The sequence below is a fragment of the Castor canadensis genome, chromosome 5, assembly GCF_047511655.1.
Source record: "Castor canadensis chromosome 5, mCasCan1.hap1v2, whole genome shotgun sequence".
NCBI classification, from domain to species: Eukaryota; Metazoa; Chordata; class Mammalia; order Rodentia; family Castoridae; genus Castor; species Castor canadensis.
Window position 1 is genome coordinate 62,969,375 of NC_133390.1, and position 25,905 is coordinate 62,995,279.

Below are 25,905 nucleotides of genomic sequence, written 5' to 3' on the forward strand. Positions count from 1 at the left end.
TCACCTTTTGTTCTCTTCTTCTTTTAAAATTTAGGTAAAAGAATAATAGTAAACACATTGATTTCATCTATCCTTTTCCTGTATATTTGGATGTTAAATGTTTACATGAGACACCAGAAGAAGAGGGCATATATTCTGTTCTTTAGAATAAAAAATATGCTATGTTTTTCCAGAAGAATAAATGTAGCCTATATTCATATCCATGGAAGAAATTTAGATCAGCTGACTGATTTCCATTAGGCTGAAGGTAGAAATTAAAATAAGAAGACCAAAATAACTTATGATGAAATTCCACAGTTATTTCTACATAACTATTGTTAAAAAATGCTTAACCTTGTACTTTTATCCAAGCAAGAGCAATGGAATGGAAGCTGAGAGGCCTGGGTTCTGTTCTGGTTTTGATAGTTACTCACTGTGTGAGATCCAGGGGCATGACCTCCCTCAGCTCCTCACCTCTGAAATGAGGGGGTTGTTAGGTGAAAGTCTGTGATCCCTTTCTCTGTTAATAAATTTAATAGCCAGTTAAGTACATTGCTATGCATTGCAGATCTTTTTCTCTGAAATAGAGTAATAGTCTCAGATGAAAGAACAATGGTGTTAAGGAGCATATATTGAAAGCTAATATATCCCTATGGACATTGAGGGCCCTGCCAGAGCAGGTGAAACTAGAATTGGTTCATACTTCACCTGCCCCATCCCATCTACAACATTCTCATGCACTTTCCCATTGCCTATAATTTTAAATCCTACCCCAGAAGTCCTCCATGACCTCTAGCCAGTTATTAGCCAATTATTCGAAACCCCTTTTACCTTTCTTCTTTGGCAGGTAGCTAAATTTCCCTTTCATAGCCCTTTGTGAAGATAGCTAAAGCCTTGTGACCACATTCTGGCCAATGGCATGACACATGCTGCTCTACGCCTGGCCCATAAGAGGTTCCTGTGCAATCATTAGTTGCTCTGTCAGTCTTCTTCCTGAATGTCACACTTAAGGTGACCCTGGAAAGTAATATGCTGAAGATCATGGAGCTTCTACAATTGGAATCCCTGGTTAGTCTTTACATTAGAGAAGAGAAACTTCTATTATGTTAAGCCACTGAGACTTGGGGGTTCATATATTATAGAAGCTAATATTACCTTAATTAAGAACTCCACTAAACTAGACATTGGTTCTTCTACAACACACTACTTTTGTCTCTTTCACCCTGTTTTCCACCTTGTGTCAATTTCTTTACCAATATGTAAGATCTTTGAAGTCTTACTCATTACCCACAAAATTCTGGTTAGTTGAATAAATGTAAAATAAAACATAGTTAGCTTGTAATTTTAAAAAGCAGTAGAACAGTTTTGATCAGAAAACCATTCTTGCTCTTTTTGTCTTATTCTATTTAGGTAGACGATAGGAAAGAAGAGGTTATTTATTTTTGGTGTGGAGATCACACCAAAATCATAGCATACCACCTTCTTAATGACTGCACTTTCAAAATAAAGTATAAATTAAATATTTTGAAAAATTAAGACAAGGATAAGTGAAGAGTGAAAAATATAACAATGAGGAGACTTTTGAAAAGTGTTTTCAGTTACACTGAGCTTCTACATCCACTATCATCTATGAAAATATAGCTTTAAACTATTATCTCAAGTAGATTACTGTACTTCTGGCACTTTCCTGTCAGTGTCAGTATTAACCTCCTTTGAGCCAAATTCTATATACATTTTCAGTTTTTAGTTGTGGTCACTTCTACTGCCTCTCCCTGAAATACTTCAGCTTGATTTCCTTAGCAATTCTCACCTGATTTTCCTATCCCCCCATCTCTTCAGTCCTCTCTCCCATCTTTTCTTTTACTCCTTTTCCTTGTCTACTCTTTAAGTACTCGAATTTCCTAGTATTCTACCTTGGGATTTTTTTCCCTGCACACAATTTCTCCTTGAGTCATCTCATCCAGACTTATGGCTGCACCTGGTATGGCCTCAAAAATAATTCTTGACTCTTGATGTTTATCTCAGATCTTGTTCTGGGGTTGCAGATCTGTATTACCTATAATTTCTTAGGTATTTTAGAAAAGTCTAAGCATTTGGAAGCCATCTTATATACAAATCCCAAACCAAAAGGATTTCTGCCCTTTCATGGAAAAATCTCTTCTTCACCCTAGGATCCCTTTCTTGGAGGATGATACCAACTTAGAAGCATTAAACCCTCTTTTTTCTCTACTGTGTCCCTTATCTAAATTAGCTAATTAAATTCCAAATCCTATAATTTTTTTACAGTCCTTTTAAAGTTTTTAGTTAAGCTGGAGGACTAGAGAAGTGAAGGCAGATTAAAAATAGGATTATTTTAACTCAACCTCACAGGCCTACTACCATGAATTTCTTCACACAAACATAAAAAAAGGCAGAAAGCACAGAATGAAAAAAAAAGATTTTCATACCCTTCTATCATACCAGAGTTCCATTATAAGCCTGCAGAGAACTATGAGAGCTGTTCAGAGAGGGAACATTCTCACATTCTATTTCTCACAATCAGGACTGCTTTGAAACAAAAAGGAATCAATGGAAATAAAGGATTTTTGCAGAGAAGAGAGGTGCTTTGCTCACTGTTGGTCCTTTGGTAATCTCTGTGAAAGAAAAGTTTAAAAAAATGTTCCTACTGGCTAAATCTTCAGAAACTAGGGGCCTGTGGTTTTCATTTATTTCTGGGTATAATCATATGGGCTCACATTTGATGTGTTTTATTTTTCTTTGACATACAAATGAGACTAGCCACCCCCCCTCCAATCTAATCAACTGCTTTTGTTTCTTGCCCCTAAAATTCATTCTTCAATTTTTTTCCACAATTCTTCAACGTTAGTAATAACTTCCTACAGCAACTGTGGTTCTTTTTCTTTCCCCAGCGTGATGTATTTATCATCTATTACACAAACCTCCCCTTTTGCTTCTTCCCTTTGCACCACCAGCTCTAACATCTTAAATTTTCATTTAACATACTGCTTACCTAAATTATTTCATGTGTGTTCCCATCCATGGAAATTCATTTTTGTGTGACATAAATCCCTACCCTATTCTATTTCACAGTAATAAAACTTTATACTGAATTGCCAAAGAGATAGGTAACCAACCACGCAGTTTAAATTAAGTGCAAGATACACATGTTTGAATATTCTGCTCTCTGTCTAAGATGTGTAGAGACAGGTCCTGTTTGTGCCTGAGCATTCTGTCATCTTACTCAAACAGTTAGAGTTAAATCACCTAAGAACTGTTTTCCCACTTTGAGTCAAAAGTAACTTCTGCTATGCAAAAAAGACACAGTTATGAAATAATATGTGATTTAAAAAATCTCTTATAAATAATGATTGCAGTTGAGTTTGTCTGTGAAAGAAGCAGCTTCATGACTTGAGCACATGCCAATGAGATTAAACTTATCCAGACTAGTTATCCTCATTGACTGTTGTCGTTCAGAACCTTTGATGGTTTCCAGCTCCTGTACAAGTTAACCTTTTCTAGTTGTTGTAGCCATGGTAAATATCCTGTTTATTGGATTTTATTAGCATTTTAAATTTTGACATTTGGAAAAACCATAATCCTCTTTCTTTTTCATCCTGTCATTTTTTAATGTATAAGTGTCCAGGCTCTTTCCAATTTTAAGTTTCTGTTTTGTAGCTTCAGAAGATTATAATTTTGGAAAGTCACAATTATTCTGCTAGTCTGTGGCCAGAACATACCAATTCTTATAACAAAATTTTAGTCAGAGGCATCATTCATACCCTTTAAGCACCAAAGTTTTACTTCTTTCAGTTATTTGGCATTTTTAGTGAAATGGGTTTTGGTCTGAATCACCCGTTTAACTATGATGATTCTCTGCCTTTTTTGGTGACACAGTAGTAATAGTGTTAGATTTTGTACAGCACTGTAAAGCTTTCAAAGTGCTTCCGCATACATAGCTTTTTCTTGATTCTCATCAAACCTCGTGGCACAAGCAATACCCATTTGTAGATAAAGAATGATACCAACTTAGAAGCATTAAACCCTCTTTTTTCAGAAATGGAGGATGCTAATCTGAATAATGCATGATAAGCTGCAAGGCCAGAACAAACTCCCTTTTCAGTGTTCTGTCCACTATATCTCATCTTTACTGATGGTACTGAATAAGTATGGCAAATATCTCTAATGAAGAATCATGGTACATGGTTCAACTTACAAATGTTTACTTACTATTGCATATTTATTGTGTATTGCTTTCCAAATGTCCAACTGTCACCCCTTCCTCTGCACCACTCTAGCAAGTATCATTCATGTCATATTCTCTTGTATCTCTTTATTAAACTTTACCCACCCATCCAGTCCTCATAGACCATAAGCTAATGCAGACAATGGTCCATCTATCTTTGTATCTCTAGCAACTAATAGGTGCCTACATGTTTGCCAATCTCCTGTGTTATAAATGTTCATCTTCTATTGCTTGAATAATGTTTTCAACTATGATTTTAAAGACAATACTTAAAATATTAGTATTACCTGAGAGGAAGACATTTTATCCACAAGCAGAAGAATGGAAAAATCAGGAGAGTGAATGATTTATTTGAAAGGCTGGTTTGTCAGTGACAGAGATTTGAAACAAACCCAGGGCTCATGTTCAGGCTACATGTTTACCACTGGTAGTCAAATTTGCAAGGACCGAACAGACTAGCTCTCATGAGAGGCTGTGAAATCAGCATGAACAGTATTTCCACATCCCTGTGCAAGCACGGTTGTTTAAAAGAACTGTGGCAAACTGGACATTTTGTTCCATTCTAATTTATCTGTGTTCCTGTAGCCATGTCTCCACTTCTAAACACTAATCACTTCTCTAGGTGAGCTTAAGTACCTAATTATTAAGAGCCCTCCAAATTTCTAGTGTCATCTTCAATATAGTTAGTGCCCTTTCTGTCCCATTTGCCCCCTGTGCTTGGTAGTGCATCAGTATAGCAAATATCCTTAATGAAGAATCATGATCCAGGGTTAAATTTACAAATTAAGCAATTCCTTTAGTTTTTATGTCAATTTTTTTTTATGTTTGAATCTCCACCCTCCATTTGCTTAAAATCCATCCCACTGTGAAACTAAAAAAAACAAGGCTATTGTGACAATTCAAAGAGAACTATTGAACCCTATGATATTTTTCAGATATTCTTGTTACCTGTAAGCTTTTGCATATAGCTTCAGATTACCTGGCTTCCAGGAAATGGTAGGGCAATGTTTTAGCAGATTTAACATTAATCTCTAGAATCCTAGATTTATTTCCTGTCCAGGTTAAATGCCCTTTTGATTATTACAGGCAAAAAAAAAAATACAAAAATTGATTATAACCATTAATGGAGGCTTAAAATATTAACTTTCATAGCTTTAACCAAGTATCTATAATTAAATGCAAAAAAGCTAAGTTAATGTAATGTTAAGGTTGAGCTTCTAATTGTATGAAAGTCATGAAATTTAAAATTATGGTTTCTAGTGCCACCCTCTCATTTCTACAACATTCCTCAAATGAGTTTTCTACAATATATGTTTAATTGAAATGTGTGTTTTTGAGTTCCTGTGTGTGTGTATGAAATATAAATCACAATAGATTAGGATTCAACTTGTAGATGTCTGCTTAGAGTTTAATCTAACCAACCACACTGGAAAAGTACAATTCTTTTTATAAATTACAATGCCCCACGTGAGTGATTTCTATATTCCTGTTCAGGATTTTGCCCATTTCCTCTGCAAATCTTAACCTTCACTTCTGATTACAAACTAGCCATACTCTGGAAAAGGAAAGAACATTTATGTAACAAACAAACCAAACAACTTGTGGATTATGATAGATAGATCTGTTTCTTCGGCATATCACAAAAGGATATTCTTGTGAAATTAATACTTAAAGGAATAATTCAGAATATATATATATATGTGTGTGTGTGTATATGTGTGTATGTGTGTGTGTGTGTGTATACATATTTAGGTTTATAGGTACATCCTATAGAAAAAGCAAAAGCTTTGGAGAAGCTTGGACAGGATAGGATTCAAATCCTATTCATGTTACTAGCTAAGGTGATTTTCAGCAAGTTACTTGCCTTCTCTGAATTTTATTTATTTTTTTGAGACCGCTTTCTACATAGCCCAGGCTGGCCTTCAACTCTCCATCTTCTACCCTCCTAGTACAGGCCTGTGCTACCACACCCAGTTAACTCTCTGAATCTTTTTATCTGAGTAATAATACTTTGCAGGGTTGTTATAAAGATTAAATGAAGTTATACATAAAACAAAGGCTCTGTAAAGCTATTTTGGGGTTTATGGCATTATATAAACTGCCACCATTAAAGAATGAATAACTATGATTTAACCATCATTTGGCTGTCTCTCAGAAACACACAGACATGATTATTTAAAATCTATTTTATTGAAAGAAACTTAACTTAAAAAAAGTATAATACTTTCTTAAGTCAGGCACTTGTATATGCATTATTACTGAGTGCCCAGATATGGTCAATACATGATGTATCAAGGTATACCAGCTAACTCTGAAGGCAGGTGAGTTAAATGAATTCTTAGATATTGGGCTGCCTAATGTTTTTCTCAAATATTATGAAACATTTGTGTCTAAATAGAAAATGTGCTTGAGAAATTCTAGTCCAACATGCAATTTAGAGAGAAAGTTATAAATCATAAATATAAGGGCTTAAAGGTAAAGTGCACCTCAACCATAGCTATAATAAAACTCCTAAGTGCATTCTGGCAGGAATAAATACAAAAGGGCAAAGCCTGTTGTAGAAGGACGTGCAGAGCCTAGGAAGGTAACCGAGTGAGTACACACCAGAGGCAGGACTATCCTCATTTTGGAGGAATCCATTCCAGAGAGAATTAAAGGGGAGGGGTGAGGAGGGGGAATAAAGAAGGGAGAGGAAGGTTTTTTCATTTTGAAAGTGACTAAATTACTTTGTGGAATGAAAAGGACACATATATATATTTTTTTGTTTTTGTTTTGTTTTGTTTTTTTACCCTGTCAACAGTAATCTCATTTAAGGCCTCACAGACTGGTATACAAAAGATACATGTGTTCTACCCACATGTGGTTTTTCCCCTCTGGCTGTGAAGTACATAGGCAGGGTTTAGGTAAATCAGATCTGCTTTAAAAAATAGCCAATTTCCTTCCAAAGATGTAAGTGAAATAATTCTGTAACAAAATTCTGAATTAGATTGATAACTTCCTAGGGCCTTGAGCATGCAGGCAAGTACTCTACCAGTTGAACCATGTCCCCAGCCCTTTGGTTTGCAGTTTGTTTTTGAGACAGTGTCTTACTAACTTGCCCAGGGCAGGTCTCAAACTCAAGATCCTTCAGACTCTGCCTCCTGAGTAGCTGGGATTACAGGGTGTACCACTAAGCTCTGCCAGTAGAGTGATAGTTTACTACACTGTTCCTGGCAAATTCACAGCCTGGATTTGTTCCTGGTAGTGCTACCATGCAACAAAAAGATTTAAATGAAAGGTGGAAAGATTTTTACACAAACCATGAATCACAATTGACAATAGTTACTGAAACCAAAAAAACTCACATATATGATACTCAGAAAAAGAAACATAATGAATAATTTCTGAGTCCTACTAGCTTTCTGTTAATTCAATGGTATGGATGAGATTTCTCTGAACAGAGGGAAGCAATTGGACCAAGGAGATGAATATGACATAGAGAATCAGGACTATATTCACTGATTCAAGTTTTAGCTCCCCATCTCTGACTTTCTGTGATTTGGAACAAGTTGCCTACCTTCTTGGTACTTCAGTTTCTTAACAACAACTACAAAATTGACCATAAAACATTTAGCTAATATAAATTCTATTACAAAATGGGCTGTTTCCAGCATGAGCCAGGAACCTTAGCTCTTTATACTCAAAGATTTATGTTCCCAAGTTTCTTAACAACAATAGCATGTATTTATCTAGTTTATACTTGTAAGGCCAAACAAAAAGTTAGGATTTTAATGGTTAGAAAAAGAAAAATGAAGCCAAGTGTGTAATCCCAGCTATTCAGGAAGTGGAAGCAGGAGTATCTCTAGTTCAAGGCCACCATGGGCATTGGTAGGGAAACTTTATCTCAAAAATAAAGGGACTGGGGCATGGCTCATGTGGTAGAATGCTTGCCTAGCAATCAGAGGAGGCACTGGATTCAATCCCCAACAAAACAAAAAAATATCCAAAAAGCAAGCAATGGCTATTTTTTTGAGGAACAAAATGCTTCTCTCTCTCTTTCTCTCTCTCTGTCTCTCTGTCTCTGTCTCTGTCTCTCTCTCTCATAATAGTTTAACTCAAAAAATTTGATGTCTTTAAAGATTTTCAAAGGAAAATTACATTGGAGAGTAACATGAGAACAGTAATTTGGTAAATATTTGGTAATTTAAACATCTACCTTCTCTCTCCAGGTAACATCATAAAATCAAATGACAAATTATACTGAGTACCTACCATGTTACTGGCACTGTGCTAGGTAGACAGTAAGAGCAAGAGGGTTCAGGTCTCTGTTCTCACAGTGTGAACAATACGTTTATCTCCCATTACTGTTAAGACCAGCTGGAGTTAGGACAAGTGGATTTGGTCATAGAGATGAATTAAATTCCAAACAGTGATCATTTAAGTTTCATTTCGTTAAAGACTCTTCGAAACAACAGTTTATTTAAATCATTTAAGTGTTTGTTTACAAATCATTATCTTCTTGCTGAAATGCCATGAATTGCCAATTAGTCATTTTTGAAATTATGAAAACAAATCAATAAAAACAATGATTTGGAGAACAAATTCATTTTTTACAAAAGGCACTTTACCTAAACCCAACAAAATTATATATAGTGTTTCTAAAAACTAAATTTTCTAATGTGTAGGGTAGCTGTGTGAAAAATCCTGACTGTGACTCCGTCATTCAGTCTGTACATACTTAGTACCAAATCATGGAAGATCGTATCTCTAGGAACTAATTTTGCTGTATCAATAAATTTAGAAGAATGACTGCCTATTTCATGTGGTTGTCATGAAGAAACCCTGTCAGGAAACTAAAACAAAATGGCTCATGAAGTTGATGCATATATTGAAGGATAAGACTCTGTTCATACCTGTTTCTCCTTGGGATGGCATTATCCATGAACATTCCTGTATATGAAGGACAGAAAACCTGTTTTGGGTATTTATGCTTCTGGCTAGGTTACTCAAATAGGAACAGAGAACTTTGTTGTTTTTGGATGCTTCTGGATGCCACAGAAGAATAATATGCAGATTGTGCATATAACTAAAAGCACTTCTAGAGCCTTTAGAGTGTTCAGGATAAAAGCCACTTATTCTCTCTTCAGGGTGATCTGAAAATTGCCCTTCCCAAGACTTCCTGTCTCCAACATACACTACAATTTGTGTACCATTTTATAGTTTGCAAAACACTTTCACATGCAATGTATTCTTTAGTTAGAAGGCTGTAGTATGTGTGGAGATTAAGAGGACTGGCTCTAGTACCAGACACTAGTGTGTTTTCCAAAGCTACCGACTAGCTGTCTATCATTGTACCAGCCACTTGATCACTTTAAGTATCGATTTTCTCATTTATAAATTGGTATAATACCTACTACTTTGCAGTGAGGTAGAGATTAACAACAATACAATTAAAGTGTTATTATCACTAATAACTCATAGCAGGAACATGAAGGATTTCTCAATACTGTTTCTCCTCATCAAGCTGGAGGAGGAGGGCCTTCACAGTTATTTACGAGTACATAATACAAACCTCTAGTTAGAGTAATGGCCTCTTCAAATCTTAGACCTGAACCATCTTCATAAAGTGGCTTTTTAATTCCTGGCCTAAAAAAGCATTTTTATAAACTCTCAGAGAGAGTCAGTCTTTTGAAGCAATATATAAAATTTAATTCTAGGTCTTCTTTAGTACTGAAATTATTTTCCCTGAACTAACTAACCCATGTGTTTCTATTAGATTTTATTATGTAAGCTAAAATAGGGTCAGAAGGAGATTTCTTTACATAATAATTGTCCCTCTGGAATCTTGAATTTCTGAGATCCGTACATACAGGAAAAATCTTGATGCTCCCTTTCCCTTACAGAGTCATTGATAATTTTCAAAAAGTAGGCTGGCACAACTAGAGTAAATTGCGGCATTTTGTACAGTATAAAGTGGTGAGTACAGATGTTTTTGGAGTCAGTGAGTCTCTGGCATTTGACTGAATCACACTTGTGCCTTGTTGATCACTTATGTCTTCAGAGAGCAGGCTGGGAGAGGATGTTCATCAGATATGCTCATTTAAGGATAAACCTATTTGAATACTACATGCCATTTGGCATCCTTCCTCTACCAAATGGTGAACCTGGCTCACTGCCTCTGAAAAGTCTTGCTTGGCCAGGCAACGTAAGTTAATTGACTTTCTTCACATAGCAGAACACATTCAAGACCTTCCACTCAAACACCCAACATAAGTTCTGGCTCCTTTACCTCTTCCTCAAACTTTTTCAAGTTTCTGGTCTGGACCAATGGGTTATAGATGTACAGTGAGTAATTTTGCAGCATACAATTGTATTTTTTAATAATCAGAACTGGAGAATCCAAAAGTCTTGTTTATAGCTAGTAGTCATTTGAATCATGAAGAAGTCAACAAACATTTGCTAAAGAAGCTCTACTTGGAGAATTTCATACCATACTTAAGGAGATGCTCTCCACTCCTTGGAAATATTTATAATTCTTGCTGGGAGTGAGGGAAAAACAATACCTACACGGGCAAAACTGCTTGAAGCCTATATATCAAAATACAAGGGGAAAAGGGTTAACTGCAGGTATGTGGAGCTGTATGAGGAATGCATTTGGCTCCCTAAGAGCACCAAGATGCTCAAAAAAGATCTTATTCATTCTACTTTAGAGGAAGCAGAAGCTGATGGAGACCTTGGAGCTGAAGAAGAAAAGGAAGCCAAGGAGAATAACTGGTAGTAGAGAGAGTTTACACTCAGATGAGGAACTTGAATTTAATCTAGAGGTAGAAAAGATGAAGACAGAATCCTAGGCCAAGAAAAGAGCTGTGGGAAATGATGGGTGGTAGCAGTTATTCTAGATGATTAAAAAGACAGCTCTGTGAAAAAAAGCACAAGGGAAGGGTGGCTTATTTCAGAACAGAGATAAGGGCCACCCTTTTCAAGGCCCACTGTGAGCCTGTGAAAATACAGAGCATAAAGAGGTCAACTGAAAAGGTATTGTTGGGAGAGAAGTGGCAGAATTTTAGTTATTGGCTGAATAAAAAATAAGGACAAGTGAATAAAAGACTTTTAAAATGATCTTAGTGCTGAAACCTGAGGAAAGAGTACCAGGGGCAGTAATTGGAAAAAAAATGGATACCTAAGGTACAAGATGCCCTGGTCAGTGATAGAATTCCAAATGATTAGGGATGTATGTGGGTTTGTGTGTATGAATCTTTGTAAACTACAGATACAGATTTAGGATTAATACCTCATTTGCTCTAACGTTATATAACAGCTTGCAATTTTCATTCAATTACTAATTATTAAACAAGTATTTTGTGTCTAATATGTATTGCATGCAATAAGACTATGTGCAAGGTTTACAATAAGGGAACATAAAAAGTTCTATCATTGAATGCAAAATAGTCTAAATTTTTTGTAACGCTATTTAAAGGGTATGTTTTCATATACAGAGTAAAATACTACCATAATCAGGATACAGAATATTTGCATCATTACCCAAAACTCTCTGGATCCCTTTTTGGTCAACCCTATCCCCACCTCCATCCTCAAATCCTGACAATCACTGTTTTCTGTCCCTATAGTTTTGCCTTAGTGTAAATGGCATATAAGTAGAATCATGGTTAGGCAAGCTTATTTGATACCAGTAGGTTTTTAAACTTTTATTTTAAAATTTACATTTGAGTAAAATCCACTGTGGTATACAGTTCTATAAGCTTTGAGAAATGCATAGAGCTGTGTAACTAATACAATCAAGGAACAGAACAATTTCTATTAGTGCCACCACACCAAATTCATTTCTTCTACTTTATAGTCAAATCCAGTTCCCTACACCTGACCTCTGGCAATCGCTGATTTGTTCGTTGACTTTATGGTTTGTTTGGAAGACTGTCATACAAGTGAAACTATACAGTATGCAACTTTTTGAGAATAAGTTCCCATGAATAAAGTATTTGAGATTTACGCATGCTGTTGGTTGTACAAAATTCATATTTCTTAGTCTAACTCCATTGTGTGAACATACTACCATTTATCTGTTCCCGAGTTGAAGGATGTTTTGGTTCTTTTCAGTTTGGAGAGATTATGAATAAAGCTGCTAGAAATATTTTTTTAAGGGTGTGTTTTCATGTTTTATGTTAATTTTCTGTTGTTTCTAATCCTTGACATAGTAATGCTTTCATTAGTGACAAATATGCCATCTCAAAACAATTTAAAAATCAAGCAATTTCTCTAGTACACTTGGATATTTTCTTTTTTCTCAAATATCACTTATGCATTTAGATGAAGCCCATGGGTAAAAAGCCTTTGGGTTACAGTGGGTTTAAATTTCTACTTAGATCAATCTGGACAGAAGACCATATCATTCCGTGGAAGGGATACGTATGCACGTGCATATTCTATGTCTCACTGATTTCGGCCTTATGGCCTTGGCATCAGTCAGAATCAGTTATATTTTGGATTCCTTCTCATTGTGAGTGAGAAAAGAATGGGAACACTTATTTTGCACAAAGCACTCTGCTCATTCTCAGTTCAGGGGCAATGAAAACATTCAGTACTGACCTCTTACATTATCTTACTGCTCTCATATCACTTATATTTAAGGAACTGAAGAGCCCTGGAAGGTCATTTAGTTTCAGAATTAAGTTAATCTACAAGACATAAAATCAAGCTTTAAAAACATGGTGGGGAGGGTTATTTTTCAAACATTAATACAAAGTAAAGGGAGTACACAAATGGATATAGTAATTCCATTTCTTCATAATTTTTGAGAACTAAAAATGTACTAGTCATGGATAAGAAAACTAGTCAAGGATAAGAAAATAACTTCTTCATTGTGGTTAAAGAATAAGGAATCCAAAGAAATAAAACAAATACATGAAAGCCTCTTAATATACTAAGGTATTACTGTATTTATTTCTGACCTTTTGCTATGAAAGATAACAATTATATAGGCATTCTATATAATGGCAGATGAGTTGTTCCCTTAACTCAAGCAAGCAAAACCTTTTATGACATTTCATAAAACATCTATTAAACTAAGTAGTATTTTTTGTGTTCATTTTAGATAGTCTCATTCACCACTTCTTATAACTTTAAATGACACTTTCTTAAGCAAGCTATTTTGTGTGTTAGGGATGTTTAAGTACTTTATGATAGATTAACTGTTAATTTTGTATTAGTAGAGTGGGACAAGTATGTATAATAATTCTATATTATTCCTATATTTTTTATTTTCTTTCCCAAGATACCAAATTTAATGGCTAAATCCTGTTAAATGATCAATGTATAGCTTCACTGATAGTTGTTTTTCAGCATGATATTAATAATAGCACCAAAATGACTCCACATGTCTTCCATTTATGCATTTTTTATTATGGCATCATTTTCGTTTTGTAAACATAAATTTTACTTTCACACAGCAATTTTTACCAAACTACACAAGGGTGCTAATGGTGACCAATTTAGGACATAAACAATTCACCACTCTCCTTTGTTGAGCCTCTCTCTTTCTTCATTTCTCTAATCATCATACTAGTAATACTCTTCCCTAGAAAGTGGTGGTCAGGGTTAATTTCACATGGATTATAAATTGATTTCTTAAAAAAAAAAACAAAAACCTTTTTTACTGACATTATTAGATTGTTGGTAAGCCTACTAGTTAAGAAGTATACTTTAGGAGATTCCAAGATGGCGGCTAGAGGGAGGAAGCAGAAAGCATGCTTCCTAAAGTGAAATCTTGGAGAGACACTGGATACACACCTTGCAGGCAAGGCCACCGAGAAGAGGCAAAACTTTGACCCCTCCACACCGCCAGCCTGCGTAGAGCATCTCCACTTCACATTGAATGGAGAAATCAGGAGGGCCCCAGGCCGCCACCAGATGCTGGTGCCCAGACGGCTTGGGAAGATGTGGACAAGAGAAAACAACGAAACTACACCTGCATGCTGAAAAACTTACTGAAACTGTATTGCATTTGAACTTGGGACACTTTGTTGGTTTTTTTTCTTTCTTTTTTTTTTTTTTGCTCTGTGCGGTTTTGTTCTATTTTGTTTTTCCCCTTTGATGAGACAACTACAGAACAACAGCTGAGGCACGATCTCCAGGATTGGAGGCTGAGGGACGAACACCAAAAGTATTAAGACTGAAACTTTATTGCATTTGAATTTGGAGATTCTTTTTAATTTTTTTAATTTTTAATTTAATTTTATTTATATATTTTTTTCTCATTTACTTATCTTTTATTTTTATTCTTTTTATTTTTTATTTTCAATCCTCTGTCACTCTAGTGCCTTTTTAGCTTACAGTTGATTAGTACACTGTCTCTCCCTGTTTTTATCTTTGAAACTTTTTTGTTTCTTTGTTCTGTTTTTTTTTCTACTTCTTTATTTGTTTTTCCCTTTTCTTTTAACTTCTTTGCTTTCCAAACCTTCCATTCTAAATATCACTAGTGCTATTATTACAAGCCAGAAAATACATAACCGCACACAGTACAGGACAATAACAACACCAAGGGAAATGACGGGAAGACAGAAAAAAACAGGGAAACCAGTTTCCCCACAGCAAAAAATTAGTACAGGAACCAGAGGGAAATGAACAAAACAGATACTCAGATCCAGACTCCAACAAATTGAAGATAAACTATGCCAAAGACCCCAATGAAGCCCACAAGAATAATCTAAAAGAAGACATACTACAGGTACTCAATGAGAATTTTATAGAGAAGATAATGGATATGGTCGATCAAAATGTACAGGAGACACTCAAAAAATTCCAAGACAACAAAAATAGAGAATTTGAAAAAGCAAAAGAAGAAATAAAAGAAACCATAGAAGCACTATATAAACAGCAAAGTGAAACATAGAACACGATTAATAAAGAGATAAATGAACTCAGGACAAAAATAGACAACATTAAAGAGGAAATGACTCAGGATATGGAAAACCTCAGAAAAAAGAACAAAACAGAACTGCAAAACAAAACGGAAGGCCGATCCAGCAGAATAGAACAAACAGAAGACAGAATCTCAGAACTCGAAGATGAAATGGTCAAGGAAAAACCGAAGAACTATTAATTAAACAACTCAAGATCTGTGAAAAGAAAATGCAAGAACTCACTGACTCCATCAAAAGACCAAACTTGAGAATCATGGGCATCGAAGAAGGAGAAGAGGTGCAAGCAAAGGGAATGCATAATGTACTCAACAAAATAATAACAGAAAATTTCCCAAATCTAGAGAAAGATACTCCCATACAGATGCAAGTGGCCTCCAGAACACCATACAGACCAGATCAAAATAGACCTACCCCACAACATATCATCATTAAAACAACAAGTTCAGAAACTAGGGAAAGAATATTGAAGGCTGTAAGAGAGAAAAAACAAATAACATACAAAGGTAAACCCATCAAAATCACAGCAGACTTCTCAACAGAAACATTAAAAGCAAGAAGAGCATGGGGCGAGATCTTCCGGGCACTGAATGAAAATAACTTCAACCCCAGGATACTCTATGCAGCAAAACTGTCATTCAAAATAGATGGAGCAATAAGTCTTCTATGATAAGCAGAAACTAAAACAATATGTGACCACAAAGCCACCACTACAAAAGATTCTTCAAGGGATTCTGCACACAGAAAGTGAAACCCAACATAACCATGAAAGGACAGGCAGTACCAAACTACAGGAAAAGAAAAAGCAAGAAAGTAGAGGTAACCTCAACTTACGTACACACAATCAAACCTTCAAACAACTAAGACAACTAAATGACAGGAATCACCACAAACCTATCAGTACTAACACTTAATGTTAACAGACTTAATTCACCCATCAAAAGGCACCGTTTGACAAAATGGATTAAAAAGGAAGATCCAACAATTTGTTGCTTACAGGAGACCCATCTCACTGACAGAAATAAGCATAGGCTTAGGATGAAAGGCTGGAAGAAGATTTACCAAGCCAATGGCCCCCCAAAACAGGCAGGAGTAGCAATACTTATCTCTGACAAAGTAGACTTCAAGCCTACATTGATCAAACGAGATAAAGAAGGACATTCCATACTAATAAAAGGGGAAATAGACCAAAAGGAAATAATAATTATCAACCTGTATGCACCCAATGTCAACGCACCCAATTTCACCAAACATACACTGAAAAACCTAAAATCATATGTTAACTCCAACACAGTGGTTGTGGGAGACTTTAACACTCCATTATCATCAATAGATAGGTCATCCAAACAAAATATCAATAAAGAAATTCAAGATCTAAAATATACAGTAGATCAAATGGACCTATTTGATGTCTACAGAACATTTCATCCAACTTCTACACAATATACATTCTTCTCAGCAGCCCATGGAACCTTCTCCAAAATAGATCATATCCTAGGGCACAAAGCAAGCCTCAGCAAATATAAGAAAATAAAATTATACCGTGCATACTATCTGATCACAATGCAATAAAACTAGAACTCAACAACAAAAGTAAAGACAAAAACCATGCAAACAGCTGGAAACTGAATAACTCATTGCTTAATGAACAATGGGTCAGTGATGAAATAAAAGAGGAAATAAAAAAGTTCCTGGAAGTCAATGAAAACGAAAACACAACCTACCGGAACCTATGGGACACAGCAAAGGCAGTCCTGAGAGGAAAGTTTATAGCCATGAGTGTATATATTAAAAAGACTGAAAGATCCCAAAATCAATGACCTAATGATACATCTCAAACTCCTAGAAAAACAAGAACAAGCAAATCCCAAAACAAATAGAAGGAGAGAAATAATAAAAATAAGAGTTGAAATCAACGAAATAGAAACCAAAAAAACCATAAAAAGAATTAATGAAACAAAAAGTTGGTTCTTTGAAAAAATGAACAAGATTGATAGACCCCTGGCAAACCTGACCAAAATGAGGAAAGAAAAAACCCAAATTAGTAGAATCAGGAATGCAAAAGGGGAGATAACAACAAACACCATGGAAGTCCAGGAAATCATCAGAGACTACTTTGAGAATCTATATGCAAATAAATTTGAAAATCTTAAAGAAATGGACTGATTTCTAGATACGTATGATCAACCAAAACTGAACCAAGAGGATATTAATCACCTGAATAGATCTATAACACAAAATGAAATTGAAGCAGCAATCAAGAGTCTCCCCAAAAAGAAAAGTCCAGGACCTGATGGATTCTCTGCTGAATTCTATCAGACCTTTAAAGAAGAACTGATACCAACCCTCCTTAAACTGTTCCATGTAATAGAAAGGGAAGGAAAACTGCCTAACACATTTTATGAAGCCAGTATTACACTTATTCCAAAACCAGGCAAAGACACCTCCAAAAAGGAGAACTATAGGCCAATCTCCTTAATGAACATTGATGAAAAAATCCTTAACAAAATAATGGCAAACCAAATTCAACAACACATCAAAAAGATTATTCACCATGACCAAGTTGGCTTCATCCCAGGAATGCAGGGGTGGTTCAACATACGAAAATCAATAAACGTAATAAACCACATTAACAGAAGCAAAGACAAAAACCATTTGATCATCTCAATAGATGCAGAAAAAGCCTTTGATAAGATCCAACACCATTTCATGATAAAAGCTCTAAGAAAACTAGGAAGAGAAGGAAAGTACCTCAACATTATAAAAGCTATATATGACAAACCTACAGCCAGCATTATACTTAACGGAGAAAAACTGAAACCATTCCCTCTAAAATCAGGAACCAGACAAGGATGCCCTCTATCTCCACTCCTATTTAGTACTGGAATTCTTAGCCAGAGCAATTAGGCAAGAAGAAGGAATAAAAGGAATACAAATAGGTAAAGAAAATGTCAAAATATTCCTATTTGCAGATGACATGATCCTATACCTTAAAGACCCAAAAAATTCTACTCAGAAGCTTCTAGACATCATCAATAGCTATAGCAAGGTAGCAGGATATAAAATCAACATAGAAAAACCATTAGCATTTCTATACACTAACAATGAGTAAACTGAAAAAGAATGTATGAAAACAATGCCATTTACAATAGCTTCAAAAAAAATCAAATACCTAGGTGTAAACCTAACAAAAGATGTGAAAGACCTCTACAAGGAAAACTATACACTTCTGAAGAAAGAGATTGAGGAAGACTATAGAAAGTGGAGAGCTCTCCCATGCTCATGGATTGGTAGAATCAACATAGTAAAAATGTCTATACTCCCAAAAGTAATCTACATGTTTAATGCAATTCCCATCAAAATTCCAATGACATTCATTAAAGACATCGAAAAATCTACCGTGAAATTTATATGGAAACACAGGAAGCCACGAATAGCCAAGGCAATACTCAGTCAAAAGAACCATGCTGGAGGTATCACAATACCTGACTTCAAACTATATTACAAAGCAGCAGCAATAAAAACAGCATGGTACTGGCACAAAAACAGACATGAAGACCAGTGGAATAGAATAGAAGACCCAGATATGAAGCCACACAACTATAACCAACTTGTCTTTGACAAAGGAGCTAAAAATATACGATGGAGAAATAGCAGCCTCTTCAACAAAAACTGCTGGGAAAACTGGTTAGCAGTCTGCAAAAAACTGAAACCAGATCCATGTATATCACCCTATACCAAGATTAACTCAAAATGGATCAAGTATCTTAATATCAGACCACAAACTCTAAAGTTGATACAGGAAAGAGTAGGAAATACTCTGGAATTAGTAGGTATAGGTAAGAACTTTCTCAACGAAACCCCAGCAGCACAGCAACTAAGAGAGAGCATAGATTAATGGGACTTCAAAAACTAAAACACTTCTGCTCAACAACACTCTGGAAAAAAATTTGGAGGCTACTTAAAAAGCTAGACATTGATCTACCATTTGATCCAGCAATACCACTCTTGGGGATATACCCAAAAGACTGTGACACAGGTTACTCCAGAGGCACGTGCACACCCATGTTTATTGCGGCACTATTCACAATAGCCAAGTTATGGAAACAACCAATTGCCCCACCACTGATGAATGGATTAAGAAAATGTGGTATCTATACACAATTGAATTTTATGCAGCCATGAAGAATAACGAAATTTTATAATTCGCTGGTAAATGGTTGGAATTGGAGAACATCATTCTGAGTGAGGTTAGCCTGGCCCAAAAGACCAAAAATCGTATGTTCTCCCTCATATGTGGACATTTGATAAAGGGCAAACACAGCAAGGGGATTGGAGTTTGAGCACATGATAAAAAGCGAGAGCACACAAGGGAGGGGTGAGGTTAGGTAAGACACCTAAAAAACTAGCTAGCATTTGTTGCCCTTAATGCAGAGCAACTAAAGCAGATACCTTAAAAGCAACTGAGGCCAATAGGAAAAGGGGACCAGGAACTAGAGAAAAGGTTAGATCAAGAAGAATTAACCTAGAAGGTAACACACATGCACAGGAAATTAATGTATGTCAACTCCCTGTATAGCTATCCTTAATCTCAACCAGCAAAAACCCTTGTTCCTTCCTATTATTGCTTATACTCTCTCTACAACAGAATTAGAAATAAGGGCAAAATAGTTTCTGCTGGGTATTGAGGGGGTGGGGGGGAGAGGGAGGGGGCAGAGTGGGTGGTAAGGGAGGGGGTGGGGCAGGGGGGAGAAATGACCCAAGCATTGTATGCACATATGAATAATAAAAGAAAAAAAAGAGGACTACACAACAATAGCACACAATTATATTAAAGAATACAATTATTGACCAACTGTAAAAAAAAAAAAAAAGGAAAGTACCTCAACATTATAAAAGCTATATATGACAAACCTACAGCCAGCATTATATTTAACGGAGAAAAATTGAAACCACTCCCTCTAAAATCAGGAACTAGACAAGGATGCCCACTATCTCCACTCCTATTCAACAAAGTACTGGAATTCTTAGCCAGAGCAATTAGGCAAGAAGAAGGAATAAAAGGAATACAAATAGGTAAAGAAAATGTCAAAATATCCCTATTTGCAGACGACATGATCCTATACCTTAAAGACCCAGAAAACTACTCAGCAGCTCTTAGACACCATCAATAGCTACAGCAAGGTAGCAGGATATAAAATCAACATAGAAAAATAATTAACATTTCTATACACTAATAATGAACAAACTGAAAAAGAATATATGAAAACAATTCCATTTACAATAGCCTCAAAAAAAATCAAATACCTAGGTGTAAACCTAACAAAAGATGTGAAACACCTCTAGAAGGAAAACTATAAACTTCTGAAGAAAGAGACTGAGGAAGACTATAGAAAGTGGAGAGATCTCCCATGCTCATGGATTGGTAGAATCAACATAGTAAAAATGTCGATACTCCCAAAAGTAATCTACATGTTTATTGAAATTCCCATCAAAATTCCAATGACATTCATTAAAGAGATCGAAAAATCTACCGTGAAATTTATATGGAAACACAAGAGGTCACAAATAGCCAAGGCAATACTCAGTGAAAAGAACAATGCTCGAGGCATCACAATACCTGACTTCAACCTATATTACAAAGCAATAACAATAAAAACAGCATGGTACTGGCACAAAGACAGACATGAAGACCAGTGGAACAGAATAGAGGACCCAGATATGAAGCCACACAACTATAACCAACTTGTCTTTGACAAAGGTGCTAAAAATATATAATGGAGAAATAGCAGCCTCTTCAACAAAAACTGCAAGGAAAACTGGTTAGCAGTCTGCAAAAAACTGAAACCAGATCCATGTATATCACCCTATACCAATATTAACTCAAAATGGATCAAGTATCTTAATATCAGACCACAAACTCTAAAGTTGATACAGGAAAGAGTAGGAAATATTCTGGAATTAGTAGGTATAGGTAAGAACTTTCTCAATGGAACCCCAGCAGCACAGCAACTAAGAGATAGCATAGATAAATGGGACTTCAAAAACTAAAACACTTCTGCTCAACAAAAGAAATGGTCTCTAAACTGAAGAGAACACCCAAGAGTTGGAGAAAATATTTTTCAGCTACACATCAGACAAAGGACTGATAACCAGAATATATAGGGAACTTAAAAAACTAAATTCTCCTAAAACTAATGAACCAATAAAGAAATGGGCAAGTGAACTAAACAGAACTTTCTCAAAAGAAGAAATTCAAATGGCCAAAAACACATGAAAAAAATGCTCACCGTCTCTAACAATAAAGGAAATGCAAATTAAAACCACACTAAGATTCCACCTCACCCCTGTTAGAATAGCCATCATCAGCAACAACACCAACAACAGGTGTTGGTGAGGATGCAGGGAAAAAGGAACCCTCTTACACTGTTGGTGGGAATGTAAATTAGTACAACCACTCTGGAAAAAAATTTGGAGGCTACTTAAAAAGCTAGACATTGATCTACCATTTGATCCAGCAATACCACTCTTGGGGATATACCCAAAGGAATGAGACACAGGTTACTCCAGAGGCACCTGCACACCCATGTTTATTGCGGCACTATTCACAATAGCCAAGTTATGGAAACAGCCAAGATGCCCCACAAGTGATGAATGGATCAAGAAAATGTGGTATTTATATGGAATTTTATGCAGCTATGAAGAAGAATGAAATGTTATGATTCGCTGGTAAATGGTTGGAATTGGAGAACATCATTCTGAGTGAGGTTAGCCTGGCCCAAAAGACCAAAAATCGTATGTTCTCCCTCATATGTGGACATTAGATCAAGGGCAAACATAACAAGGGGATTGAACTTTGATCACAAGATAAAAGCGAGAGCCCACAAGAGAGATATGAGGATGGGTAAGACACCTAAAAAATTAGCTAGCATTTGTTGCCCTCAACGCAGAGAAACTAAAGCAGATACCTTAAAAGCAACTGAGGCCAACAGGAGAAGGGGACCAGGAACTAGAGAAAAGGTTAGATCAAAAAGAATTAACCTAGAAGGTAACACACACGCACAGGAAATTAATGTGAGTCAACTCCCTGTATGGCTATCCTTATCTCAACTAGCAAAAACCCTTGTTCCTTCCTATTATTGCTTATACTCTCTCTACAACAAAATTAGAAATAAGGGCAAAATAGTTTCTCTTAAAAACTGTAGGTAAAGTTTTCACTTTTAATACAGTACTCAATAATACTTCCTCACCTATAAGGCACATTACCTTTGAAGTCAGAAAGGATTTGAGCAGATGTGAGGATGTAAATAAATGCACTCTGATTGTGACTCAGATGTTTCTGTGAACTTGTCCATATGATCCTTATGGAAATAAAGCTCACAAACATTTTATTGTTTAGGAATATTTTTAATTCTATAAATAAATGGAAATTCATCTTCAGCTGAGAACATGGAGATTCTACATATCCAGCTGTCTATTCATTATTACATACCCTATCAGTGTTTCCATAACTTTGCCTCTAAAATTTTCTGGAAATGTTCATCAAGGGAGATGACATCAAGGGTTATAGAATCTAGTTAGAAAAAGATGATGGAATCAAGAACAATGTACCTTTTTGAACTTTTTGATTTTTTTCATTTTTTTACTTCTTTCAGTCATTCACTAATCAATTCTACTTTAGAATCACTAAAATAATTGACAAGTTAAAAAGACTCAGTAAATGTTCCCATGGCCTGTTTCCAAACAGCCCCAAATTAATGGGGAATGGTAAAGTCAAAAAGCTTTTTCTCTAACATGGATTTCTAAACAGTATAATTATGGTTCAGTCCACAGTTATAAGCTTTGGGAACTCCCACAAAAAAGTCTTTGCTGCAGATGTGGCCACTGGCTATTATACCAGGCAATTTAATCCATGTTTGTTGTCTGAAAAAACAAACCCTGTTGTGTTTGGTAGATTAAGATGAAGCTAGACAAAAAGGCCAGGTATTCATATGTGGTCTCTCTATTTGCTCATCCATGACCAACCTAGAAGCTTAAGATACGTGATACATGAGAGGTTAAGACTATTAATGTTTATCCTCTAAATTGTTTTCAACAATTTTATTTTATACAAATACACAAAAATAAGTCCAAGATGCACTATTGATTCTGGCTAACTCTAAGAGGTGTCCTCCATAGAGCCTCATAAACTTAGCCTCTTCTCTTTAAATCTACACATACTTCCTGGGACAGTCAATTGGGGTTTTGCAGAGAGGGCATCAGTGAGTAATACATTATGTTTAATTGGGCCTTCAGGCTTGAAAGGCATCCAATCTATGTCTTTACCATAAGATAGTTACAGTACTGAATTTTAGTAACATATAAAGGATTTTATAAACTCCACCATTTTGCTTGTTTAATTGTATGATTTAATTATACGACTTGGTACATAAGTACTTCATTAACATAGTAGCTCAATTTATTCCAATTTCTAGTTTGTATGTCAATTTATAGGAAAAATATATGAAATTGTAATTTAAATTCCATTTCTCTAAACACTTAACCTTTTATAACCATTCTTCTGAAAATATTGTTGTTGGTCCTTAGCAAATCAGTTAATAAAAACCAGGATTTTGTGTACAGCTATTAAAATTATTCTGAGCTTCTTTTTACTGATACTGTAGAGATGAATTACACCTTTCCTTATTAGACTGGTCTAACTTATATTAGTTAAACAAATATCATACACTCACAGTATACCTTATGTGACACATCCCTTCTATTGTAATTTGAAAAGGTGCCGTTTCAAATACAATCATATTTTATTTATAGAAAAGCAAAGTCCATACTTCTAAGGTTCTGTGATCCCAATTATCTTTGTCCTAGTGGAATTAATATAATGTGCCAGTTCAGGATTTGGTAGATGAGAAGAAAGGAGAATGAAACTCATTCACTTCCTGAAAAAATAGCTTCCTTTGTCCCACAATGTGACAAATTTATCTTCCTTATTCTAGCAGAAAGCCAGTAGCCCCAAAACTGTTCTACCAAGAGGTTTGTGTCTCTTTCTCTAAAAACATACAAGTGAGCTTGTGATAAAGGAGATGATGTTTCCTGCCAAACTGTAGCATCATACAGACCAGTTTCCAAGCAAAATATTGATGAATAGTTACAGCTTCCTATTCCCTTTCTATTCTTGTCAGCTTTATAGATTTGAGCATGGGGTGGGGGTCACAGCTAGATTATCCCTTTTGGATAGAAAGCCCTTCCAGATGAAGTCATCATTTTCATTAAGCTTTTTCTTCCTCTCATGAGAATATCTTTCTATAGCCAACCACGGACCACTTCAATGAAATATTGAAGGTAAGGGATGCCTGAAATTATTAAAAGAAACAAAAGTTTTCCCATAACACTTGTCCTTTCTCTGTAAGGAGATGAGGTAATATATAATCTCCTTCCTATGTTACTACCACAAGGACAATTTGTGGGAGGAAGAGGTGGATTTCTGGGAGTGAAATCCTATTGCATAGCCAGGGTTAGATTCAGAAGGGGGAATCTTCAATATACTTATTTCAGAATTGGTCTCTTTGCTTTCAGAACAGTACCTTGGGCAATACCAAGACACCTCCATCCCTGACCATCTTTAAGGTAAGACTGAAAGCTATTTCTTCATGGATAGAATGTCTTTTAAAGGAAAAGGGGGATGAAAAACAAGAAGTTCTGCTAATAAAAGGTGATGCATATGAGTAAATGTCAAATCCTTCTGCTCTTTCTCATGTGGTTTGTACATGGGGCCTTTATTTGATCTTCTGCTCTGTGGGTTCTATCACTGAATGATCCACAGGTACAATCTGGACAGACAGATATTTGCTTATATAGAAATTAAATAGCCTCAAGTGCCAGTAGACCTCTGTATCTTTTTAATACTCCAATAACTGTTCCAAGTAGGAACAGCTACAAAGAACCTTACTGAAGGACTTTGGAATTTGCACTTGCCAAAGCAGTCAGTGAACGTGTAAATAAGAAACTAATCATCACTTCCTCTCTGGATATAGTGGAAGCTTTGCCTCAGAGTTTATGTTGAAATATATGTTCTTATGAAGTATTTCTCACTGTAGGCAGCATCAATTTAGGAGTATGCAACATTGATTCTCAGTTCCAGCTCATGAGAAAAACCACAGAGAGGGCAGAGCAGAAAAGGAGAATTGACAAAGGCCTGAATTTTCTCACACTTTAAGAAGCTAATTGTATTTGTAAATTCCTGGTTAAAGATCTGACAATTATAAGATCTGCCACTCAAGGCTATTCCTTGGTTTCTTCTTCATATATTTTCCCCTAAAATCTCTCAAAGAACTGAAGGGCTTCCAGAGATGAAAATAAACGTGACAATCACGTTGCAATTCAAACTGATCCTGATTCTTTTCGTCACTTTTTAATTCATTGCAGATGGTATAAATGGGACGTTTACTGGCTGGCAGGTAATGATTCCTGTTGTAGATAATGGTGATGGACAGAATCTCACACCTGTTGACATCCTCACATCTCAGTAGCATACATGGCTATCTCCAATTGCTTTGCAGCACATATAATGTGATGACAGGATGCAAAATCCTGCCCATTTCCCCCATAGGAATGCTGCCTGGTACACTAGGATCTCAGTAGCTCATATTTGAGTGGCCCTGACTCCATTCGGAGCATCCACATGGGTAGTCTAAGATGTGATCTAATATCTCCTGTTCTAAAAGGAAAATGTAATCTGTTTAACATCCAAACACTTCTCTTCCCAGGTACCAC

The 25,905-nt window shown here is 35.8% G+C and overlaps 1 protein-coding gene across 18 annotated transcripts in view; it reads right to left on the bottom strand.

Annotated features, from left to right (window-relative positions):
- Zbtb20 (zinc finger and BTB domain containing 20) overlaps positions 1 to 25,905 on the bottom strand; it is an 815,899-nt gene that overhangs the window by 212,214 nt on the left and 577,780 nt on the right. For 2 of the 18 annotated variants that reach the window (XR_012447939.1, XM_074073196.1), the window contains one exon: positions 414 to 499. The exons of 15 other annotated variants lie outside the window; for them this stretch is intronic. The gene's annotated coding sequence lies outside the window, so the exon portion shown is untranslated. The remainder of the gene's footprint in view (positions 1 to 413; positions 500 to 25,905) is intronic. One more of the 18 variants, XR_012447943.1, reaches the window with a different exon arrangement.